This window comes from Bufo bufo, chromosome 6, assembly GCF_905171765.1.
Source record: "Bufo bufo chromosome 6, aBufBuf1.1, whole genome shotgun sequence".
Taxonomy (NCBI): domain Eukaryota; kingdom Metazoa; phylum Chordata; class Amphibia; order Anura; family Bufonidae; genus Bufo; species Bufo bufo.
The window spans coordinates 24,843,548-24,855,513 of NC_053394.1; positions in this window are offsets into that span (position 1 = coordinate 24,843,548).

Sequence of the window (11,966 nt, forward strand, 5' to 3'; positions counted from 1 at the left end):
TCCAGTGTACAGTATATGTGCAGGGTATATAGTATACTGTATGTATAAAGTATAATATCTATATGTGCTGGGTCTCTCCACCTGCTGGTGTGGTGTTGCAGCGGTGGCGGTCGCCATGTGGCGTTGCACCAATTTAGAGTAGGTACCCATTCGTAGAGGCAGCCTTGGTGTGGTGAGTGGGCCTATGAATTTTGATCAAAACGTATACTAATGCCTCGTGTACAGTATGTAGATTAGGGCTGGTATACTATTATTTACACTAAAAAGTGATATGAATTGTGCTGAGAAGCATTAATAGATCAATGCACGGGGATGTGCGATCTGTGCTTTTGTCTATTTTTTTTTATGATACCTATATGTGTGTGTGCAGTATGTAGTATATGAATACAGTATATAGCATATCTATACAGTTACAGTATATGGAGGTGTATGTGAATAGTATTTTCTACAGTATATGGAGGAATATGTATAAAGTATATGGATGCAATATATTGTGTACAGAATATTAGTGTAGAATATATATATTATGTAGATTTACTATGTTTATATTATACAGTAAAAGCATATGTACAAAATATGTAGTATATAGTATAGAGTATGGTCATGTATACAGTATATAGTATAGAGTATGGTCATGTATACAGTATATGTATAGTGTATGATCATGTATACAGAATATAGTACGGTCATGTATACAGTATATAGTACGGTCATGTATACAGTATATGGTATAGAGTATGGTCATGTATACAGCATATAGTATATAGTATGGTCATGTATACAGTATATAGTATGGTCATGTATACAGTATAGAGTATGGTCATGTATACAGTATATAGTATGGTCATGTATACAGTATATAGTATGGTCATGTATACAGTATATGGTATAGAGTATGGTCATGTATACAGTATACAGTATAGAGTATGGTCATGTATACAGTATATAGTATGGTCATGTATACAGTATATAGCATGGTCATGTATACTGTATATGGTATAGAGTATGGTCATGTATACAGTATACAGTATATAGTATGGTCATGTATACAGTATATAGTATGGTCATGTATACAGTATACAGTATATAGTATGGTCATGTACACAGTATATAGTATGGTCATGTATACAGTATATAGTATGGTCATGTATACAGTATACAGTATATAGTATGGTCATGTACACAGTATATAGTATGGTCATGTATACAGTATACAGTATATAGTATGGTCATGTATACAGTATATAGTATGGTCATGTATACAGTATACAGTATATAGTATGGTCATGTACACAGTATATAGTATGGTCATGTATACTGTATATGGTATAGAGTATGGTCATGTATACAGTATATAGTATGGTCATGTATACAGTATATAGTATGGTCATGTATACAGTATATAGTATGGTCATGTATACTGTATATGGTATAGAGTATGGTCATGTATACAGTATACAGTATATAGTATGGTCATGTATACAGTATACAGTATATAGTATGGTCATGTATACAGTATATAGTATGGTCATGTATACAGTATATAGTACGGTCATGTACACAGTATATAGTATGGTCATGTATACAGTATACAGTATAGAGTACGGTCATGTATACAGCATATAGTATATAGTATGGTCATGTACACAGTATATAGTATGGTCATGTATACTGTATATGGTATAGAGTATGGTCATGTATACAGTATATAGTATAGAGTATGGTCATGTATACAGCATATAGTATATAGTATGGTCATGTACACAGTATATAGTATGGTCATGTATACTGTATATGGTATAGAGTATGGTCATGTATACAGTATACAGTATATAGTATGGTCATGTATACAGTATATAGTATGGTCATGTACACAGTATATAGTATGGTCATGTATACTGTATATGGTATAGAGTATGGTCATGTATACAGTATACAGTATATAGTATGGTCATGTACACAGTATATAGTATGGTCATGTATACTGTATATGGTATAGAGTATGGTCATGTATACAGTATACAGTATATAGTATGGTCATGTATACAGTATATAGTATGGTCATGTACACAGTATATAGTATGGTCATGTATACTGTATATGGTATAGAGTATGGTCATGTATACAGTATACAGTATATAGTATGGTCATGTATACAGTATATAGTATGGTCATGTATACAGTATACAGTATATAGTATGGTCATGTACACAGTATACAGTATATAGTATGGTCATGTATACAGTATATAGTATGGTCATGTATACAGTATACAGTATATAGTATGGTCATGTACACAGTATATAGTATGGTCATGTATACAGTATATAGTATGGTCATGTATACAGTATACAGTATATAGTATGGTCATGTACACAGTATAGAGTATGGTCATGTATACAGTATACAGTATAGAGTATGGTCATGTATACAGTATATAGTATGGTCATGTATACAGTATATAGTATAGAGTATGGTCATGTATACAGTATATAGTATGATGTATGATCATGTATACAGTATATAGTATGGTCATGTATACAGTATATGTATAGTGTATGATCATGTATACAGAATATAGTATGGTCATGTACACAGTATATACTAGTTGTATACAGTATATAGTACTGTCATGTATATAGTACGGTCATGTATACAGTATACAGTACGGTCATGTATACAGTATACAGTATATAGTATGGTCATGTATACAGTATATAGTATAGAGTATGGTCATGTATACAGTATATGTATAGTGTATGATCATGTATACAGAATATAGTACGGTCATGTATACAGTATATAGTACGGTCATGTATACAGTATATGGTATAGAGTATGGTCATGTATACAGCATATAGTATATAGTATGGTCATGTATACAGTATATAGTATGGTCATGTATACAGTATATAGTACGGTCCTGTACACAGTATACAGTTGCAAGAAAAAGTATGTGAACCCTTTGGAATGATATGGATTTCTGCACAAATTGGTCATAAAATGTGATCTGATCTTCATCTAAGTCACAACAATAGACAATCACAGTCTGCTTAAACTAATAACACACAAAGAGTTAAATGTTACCATGTTTTTATTGAACACACCATGTAAACGTTCACAGCGCAGGTGGAAAAAGTATGTGAACCCCTAGACTAATGACATCTCCAAGAGCTAATTGGAGTGAGGTGTCAGCCAACCAACTGGAGTCCAATCAATGAGATGAGATTGGAGGTGTTGGTTACAGCTGCCCTGCCCTATAAAAAACCTGATGCCTGATGTGAATGATGCCTCGCACAAAAGAGCTCTCAGAAGACCTATGATTAAGAATTGTTGACTTGCATAAAGCTGGAAAGGGTTATAAAAGTATCTCCAAAAGCCTTGCTGTTCATCAGTCCACGGTAAGACAAATTGTCTATAAATGGAGAAAGTTCAGCACTGCTGCTACTCTCCCTAGGAGTGGCCGTCCTGTAAAGATGACTGCAAGAGCACAGCGCAGACTGCTCAATGAGGTGAAGAAGAATCCTAGAGTGTCAGCTAAAGACTTACAAAAGTCTCTGGCATATGCTAACACCCCTGTTAGCGAATCTATGATACATAAAACACTAAACAAGAATGTATTTCATGCGAGGATACCACAGAGGAAGCCACTGCTGAGCAAAAAAAACATTGCTGCACGTTTACAGTTTGCACAAGAGCACCTGGATGTTCCACAGCAGTACTGGCAAAATATTCTGTGGACAGATGAAACCAATTTTGAGTTGTTTGGAAGAAACACACAACACTATGTGTGGAGAAAAAGAGGCACAGCACACCAACATCAAAACCTCATCCCAACTGTGAAGTGTGGTGGTGGGGGCATCATGGTTTGGGGCTGCTTTGCTGCGTCAGGGCCTGGACGGATTGCTATCATCAAAGGAAAAATTAATTCCCAAGTTTATCAAGACATTTTGCAGGAGAACTTAAGGCCATCTGTCCACCAGCTGAAGCTCAACAGAAGATGGGTGTTGCAACAGGACAACGACCCAAAGCATAGAAGTAAATCAACAACAGAATGGCTTAAACAGTAGAAAATCCGCCTTCTGGAGTGGCCCAGTCAGAGTCCTGACCTCAACCCGATTGAGATGCTGTGGCATGACCTCAAGAAAGCGATTCACACCAGACATCCCAAGAATATTGCTGAACTGAAACAGTTCTGTAAAGAGGAATGGTCAAGAATTACTCCTGACCGTTGTGCACGTCTGATCTGCAACTACAGGAAACGTTTGGTTGGAGTTATTGCTGCTAAAGGAGGTTCAACCAGTTATTAAATCCAAGGGTTCACATACTTTTTCCACCTGCACTGTGAATGTTTACATGGTGTGTTCAATAAAAACATGGTAACATTTAACTCTTTGTGTGTTATTAGTTTCAGCAGACTGTGATTGTCTATTGTTGTGACTTAGATGAAGATCAGATCACATTTTATGACCAATTTGTGCAGAAATCAAAATCATTCCAAAGGGTTCACATACTTTTTCTTGCAACTGTATTACTAGTTGTATACAGTATGTGAATACAGTTATGTAGTACATACTGTTATTTGCTTACTTCTTGCTCATTCAGGGAGACTTTAATCCCCACATTGTCTTCATTCACTTCTTACAGCAGAGGTAGACGGGTCTCTCCGCAGGCCTCTGCTGACATCTCTCCCCGGGCGACGTTTTACATTGGAGGAGAATGTAAAGAGATTTGTGGATCAGAGGTTCTCTGCATGACTGGATACTGACAGAGATCAGCTCCGGAGGCTCTGAATCCCACCAGTGTCCTCATACTTCTCACTTTACTTCCAGGCACGCTGTGGTTTTTGTCCGGCCGCCTCTTGGCACGTGTGCCGTGCTGTGGCTGAACCTCCGGCCCGACCCCATTATAGTGAATGGGGCTGGAGTGGGCTAGCGTCAGCACGGATCCGGCAGGCTGCTCCCCCGCCAGACCCTGCTGCCGCAAGGGTGAAAGTAGCCTAAAACAGTCAGCAACTGAAACACCCAGAATTGTGACATCTGTATTATTACTATAGGCCTCTGTAGTGATATCCTACCAGGGTAACAGCTGGGGCCTGACAACCGAAGGGGCCCATCACCACATGATGTATGTGCTGTGACATCATGGTGTGCATTACACCTGCATGGTGACATCATTATGTTTTTATTTCTTGTGTTGTGATATCACAATGATCATCATCGACTTTTTTTGTATTTGTTTTGCCTGTGCTATGATATAAAATTATAATGTGCTCTGTACTGTGACATCACTGTGTTTATTATCCCTGTACTGTGACATCACTGTGTTTATTACCCTGTACTGTGACATCACTGTGTTTATTATCTCTGTACTGTGACATCACTGTGTTTATTACCCTGTACTGTGACATCACTGTGTTTATTATCAGTGTACTGTGACATCACTGTGTTTATTACCCTGTACTGTGACATCACTGTGTTTATTACCCTGTACTGTGACATCACTGTGTTTATTATCAGTGTACTGTGACATCACTGTGTTTATTATCCCTGTACTGTGACATCACTGTGTTTATTACCTCTGTACTGTGACATCACTGTGTTTATTACCCCTGTACTGTGACATCACTGTGTTTATTATCCCTGTACTGTGACATCACTGTGTTTATTATCCCTGTACTGTGACATCACTGTGTTTATTATCTCTGTACTGTGACATCACTGTGTTTATTATCCCTGTACTGTGACATCACTGTGTTTGTTATCCCTGTACTGTGACATCACTGTGTTTGTTATCCCTGTACTGTGACATCACTGTGTTTATTATCCCTGTACTGTGACATCACTGTGTTTATTATCCCTGTACTGTGACATCACTGTGTTTATTATCCCTGTACTGTGACATCACTGTGTTTATTATCCCTGTACTGTGACATCACTGTGTTTATTATCTCTGTACTGTGACATCACTGTGTTTATTATCTCTGCACTGTGACATCACTGTGTTTATTATCCCTGTACTGTGACATCACTGTGTTTATTATCCCTGTACTGTGACATCACTGTGTTTATTATCCCTGTACTGTGACATCACTGTGTTTATTATCCCTGTACTGTGACATCACTGTGTTTATTATCCCTGTACTGTGACATCACTGTGTTTATTATCCCTGTACTGTGACATCACTGTGTTTATTATCCCTGTACTGTGACATCACTGTGTTTATTATCTCTGTACTGTGACATCACTGTGTTTATTATCTCTGTACTGTGACATCACTGTGTTTATTATCCCTGTACTGTGATATCACTGTGTTTATTATCCCTGTACTGTGACATCACTATGTTTATTATCTCTGTACTGTGACATCACTGTGTTTATTACCCTGCACTGTGACATCACTGTGTTTATTATCTCTGTACTGTGACATCACTGTGTTTATTATCCTGTACTGTGACATCACTGTGTTTATTATCTCTGTACTGTGACATCACTGTGTTTATTATCTCTGTACTGTGACATCACTGTGTTTATTATCTCTGTGCTGTGACATCACTGTGTTTATTATCCCTGTACTGTGACATCACTGTGTTTATTATCTCTGTACTGTGACATCACTGTGTTTATTATCTCTGTACTATGACATCACTGTGTTTATTATCCCTGTACTGTGACATCACTGTGTTTATTATCCCTGTACTGTGACATCACTGTGTTTATTATCTCTGTACTGTGACATCACTGTGTTTATTATCTCTGTACTGTGACATCACTGTGTTTATTATCCCTGTACTGTGACATCACTGTGTTTATTATCCCTGTACTGTGACATCACTGTGTTTATTATCTCTGTGCTGTGACATCACTATGTTTATCATCTCTGTACTGTGACATCACTGTTTATTATCTCTGTGCTGTGACATCACTGTTTATTATCCTGTACTGTGACATCACTGTGTTTATTATCCCTGTACTGTGACATCACTGTGTTTATTATCCCTGTACTGTGACATCACTGTGTTTATATCTCTGTGCTGTGACATCACTATGTTTATTATCTCTGTACTGTGACATCACTGTGTTTATTACCCTGCACTGTGACATCACTGTGTTTATTATCTCTGTACTGTGACATCACTGTGTTTATTACCTCTGTACTGTGACATCACTGTGTTTATTATCTCTGTACTGTGACATCACTGTGTTTATTATCCCTGTACTGTGACATCACTGTGTTTATTATCTCTGTGCTGTGACATCACTATGTTTATTACCCCTGTACTGTGACATCACTGTTTATTATCTCTGTGCTGTGACATCACTGTGTTTATTATCCCTGTACTGTGACATCACTGTGTTTATTATCTCTGTACTGTGACATCACTGTGTTTATTATCCCTGTACTGTGACATCACTGTGTTTATATCTCTGTGCTGTGACATCACTATGTTTATTATCTCTGTACTGTGACATCACTGTGTTTATTATCTCTGTACTGTGACATCACTGTGTTTATTATCCCTGTACTGTGACATCACTGTGTTTATTATCCCTGTACTGTGACATCACTGTGTTTATCATCTCTGTACTGTGACATCCCTGTGTTTATTATCCCTGTACTGTGACATCACTGTGTTTATTATCTCTGTACTGTGACATCACTGTGTTTATTATCTCTGTACTGTGACATCACTGTGTTTATTATCTCTGTACTGTGACATCACTGTGTTTATTATCCCTGTACTGTGACATCACTGTGTTTATTATCCCTGTACTGTGACATCACTGTGTTTATTATCCCTGTACTGTGACATCACTGTGTTTATTATCTCTGTACTGTGACATAACTGTGTTTATTATCCCTGTACTGTGACATCACTGTGTTTATTATCTCTGTACTGTGACATCACTGTGTTTATTATTCCTGTACTGTGACATCACTGTGTTTATTATCTCTGTACTGTGACATCACTGTGTTTATTATCCCTGTACTGTGACATCACTGTGTTTATTATCCCTGTACTGTGACATCACTGTGTTTATTATTCCTGTACTGTGACATCACTGTGTTTATTATCCTGTACTGTGACATCACTGTGTGTATTATCCCTGTACTCTGACATCACTGTGGTTATTATCCCTGTACTGTGACATCACTGTGTTTATTATCCTGTACTGTGACATCACTGTGTTTATTATCTCTGTACTGTGACATCACTGTGTTTATTATCTCTGTACTGTGACATCACTGTGTTTATTATTCCTGTACTGTGACATCACTGTGTTTATTATCCCTGTACTGTGACATCACTGTGTTTATTATCTCTGTACTGTGACATAACTGTGTTTATTATCCCTGTACTGTGACATCACTGTGTTTATTATCTCTGTACTGTGACATCACTGTGTTTATTATTCCTGTACTGTGACATCACTGTGTTTATTATCTCTGTACTGTGACATCACTGTGTTTATTATTCCTGTACTGTGACATCACTGTGTTTATTATCCCTGTACTGTGACATCACTGTGTTTATTATCCTGTACTGTGACATCACTGTGTTTATTATCCCTGTACTGTGACATCGCTGTGTTTATTATCCCTGTACTGTGACATCACTGTGTTTATTATCCCTGTACTGTGACATCACTGTGTTTATTATCCCTGTACTGTGACATCACTGTGTTTATTATCCCTGTACTGTGACATCGCTGTGTTTATTATCTCTGTACTGTGACATCACTGTGTTTATTATCCCTGTACTGTGACATCGCTGTGTTTATTATCCCTGTACTGTGACATCACTGTGTTTATTATCTCTGTACTGTGACATCACTGTGTTTATTATCTCTGTACTGTGACATCACTGTGTTTATTATCCTGTACTGTGACATCACTGTGTTTATTATCTCTGTACTGTGACATCACTGTGTTTATTATCCCTGTACTGTGACATCACTGTGTTTATTATCTCTGTACTGTGACATCACTGTGTTTATTATCTCTGTACTGTGACATCACTGTGTTTATTATCCTGTACTGTGACATCACTGTGTTTATTATCTCTGTACTGTGACATCACTGTGTTTATTATCCCTGTACTGTGACATCACTGTGTTTATTATCTCTGTACTGTGACATCACTGTGTTTATTATCCCTGTACTGTGACATCACTGTGTTTATTATCTCTGTACTGTGACATCCCTGTGTTTATTATCCCTGTACTGTGACATCACTGTGTTTATTATCTCTGTACTGTGACATCACTGTGTTTATTATCCTGTACTGTGACATCACTGTGTTTATTATCCCTGTACTGTGACATCACTGTGTTTATTATCCTGTACTGTGACATCACTGTGTTTATTATCTCTGTACTGTGACATCACTGTGTTTATTATCTCTGTACTGTGACATCACTGTGTTTATTATCTCTGTACTGTGACATCACTGTGTTTATTATCTCTGTACTGTGACATCACTGTGTTTATTATCCCTGCACTGTGACATCACTGTGTTTATTATCCTGTACTGTGACTGATATTTAAAGAAATGTCACTTAGATGCTGCCCCTTCTGTCATTTCACTGTCTCATCCTCTGCTGCCTGTCTCTTTTTAGGCACAGGTCTCTTACAGATTGTCCCTATTTAATATCATCTTCCAAATTTGTTGCAGTCTCCTTAGTTTAGTATGTCTCTTCCTTCCCACATCCCTCTAGTAGACCCCATTTGAGGTGATCTGAATGTTTCTTCCCACATGTCTCTTACAGACCGGTCTTTACATCACGTGGTTATCAAAAATGTCCCTTTCTTCAGCGCCCTTTAGATTCCATCGATTTTGTCACCGGACTGTCTCTTTATGTACACAACTCTCCATATGACGCCATCTTCTCCATTTTCTTTTATAACCTGATGTCTCCTTCTTTTGCTGCATGTCTCTTCTCTATGGTAGATGTCTTTTCTTTCTTACGTCTCTACGTATCCAAGTCGTGAGGTCTCATGAAGTCCGTTTTGTGTCATGACGCTCTCTGACAATGTTGTGGGTTCCTATGTTCTCTGCAGTCTCTTTCTATCCTATGGGCAGATGGTGCCCCCTCTCTGCCTTTGTTGCATGTCTCTTTCTGTCCATCTCTCTCGGCTCGTCCCCGTATAAAAAGTCATTGCGCTGTCTTATTTTCTCGGAGTGTCTCTTGCTGTCTTTATATGGGGACAATCGGAGAGCGAGACAGAGACAAAGACAGCAAGAGACACTCCGAGAAAATAAGACCGCACAATGACTTTATATGGGGACGATCGGAGAGCGAGACAGAGACAAAGACAGCAAGAGACACTCCGAGAAAATAAGACAGCACGATGACTTTATATGGGGACGATCGGAGAGCGAGACAGAGACAAAGTCATCGTGCGGTCTTATTTTCTCGGAGTGTCTCTTGCTGTCCTCGTCTCTCTCGCTCTCCGATCGCCCCCATATAAAGTCATCGCGCTGTCTTATTTTCTCGGAGTGTCTCTTTCTCGCTCTTGGATCGTCCCCATATAAAGTCATTGTGCGGTCTTATTTTCTCGGAGTGTCTCTTGCTGTCCTCGTCTCTCGCGCTCTCCGATCGTCCCCATATAATGTCATTGTGCGGTCTTATTTTCTCGGAGTGTCTCTTTCTGTCTCTGTCTTGCTCTCCGATCGTCCCCATAAAAAATCATCGTGCTGTCTTATTTTCTCGGAGTGTCTCTTGCTGTCCTCGTCTCTCTCGCTCTCCGATCGTCCCCATATAAAGTCATTGTGCAGTCTTATTTTCTCGGAGTGTCTCTTTCTGTCTTTGTCTCGCTCTCCGATCGTCCCCATATAAAATCATCGTGCTGTCTTATTTTCTCGGAGTGTCTCTTTCTGTCTCTGTCTCGCTCTCCGATCGTCCCCATATAAAGTCATCGTGCGGTCTTATTTTCTCGGAGTGTCTCTTGCTATCCTCGTCTCTCTCGCTCTCCGATCGTCCCCATATAAAGTCATTGTGCGGTCTTATTTTCTCGGAGTGTCTCTTTCTGTCTTTGTCTCACTCTTGGATCGTCCCCATATAAAGTCATTGTGCGGTCTTATTTTCTCGGAGTGTCTCTTTCTGTCTCTGTCTCGCTCTCCGAACGTCCCCATATAAAGTCATCGTGCTGTCTTATTTTCTCGGAGTGTCTCTTTCTGTCTTTGTCTCACTCTTGGATCGTCCCCATATAAAGTCATTGCGCTGTCTTATTTTCTTGGAGTGTCTCTTGCCGTCCTCGTCTCTCTCGCTCTCCGATCGTCCCCATATAAAGTCATCGTGCGGTCTTATTTTCTCGGAGTGTCTCTTTCTGTCTCGCTCTCCGATCGTCCCCATATAAAGTCATCGTGCTGTCTTATTTTCTCGGAGTGTCTCTTTCTGTCTCTGTCTCGCTCTCCTATCGTCCCCATATAAAGTCATCGTGCTGTCTTATTTTCTCGGAGTGTCTCTTTCTGTCTTTGTCTCGCTCTTGGATCGTCCCCATATAAAGTCATTGCGCTGTCTTATTTTCTCAGAGTGTCTCTTTCTGTCTCGCTCTCCGATCGTCCCCATATAAAGTCATCGCGCTGTCTTATTCTCTCGGAGTGTCTCTTTCTGTCTCGCTCTCCGATCGTCCCCATAAAAAATCATCGTGCTGTCTTATTTTCTCGGAGTGTCTCTTGCTGTCCTCGTCTCTCTCGCTCTCCGATCGTCCCCATATAAAGTCATTGTGCAGTCTTATTTTCTCGGAGTGTCTCTTTCTGTCTTTGTCTCGCTCTCCGATCGTCCCCATATAAAATCATCGTGCTGTCTTATTTTCTCGGAGTGTCTCTTTCTGTCTCTGTCTCGCTCTCCGATCGTCCCCATATAAAGTCATCGTGCGGTCTTATTTTCTCGGAGTGTCTCTTGCTATCCTCGTCTCTCTCGCTCTCCGATCGTCCCCATATAAAGTCATTGTGCGGTCT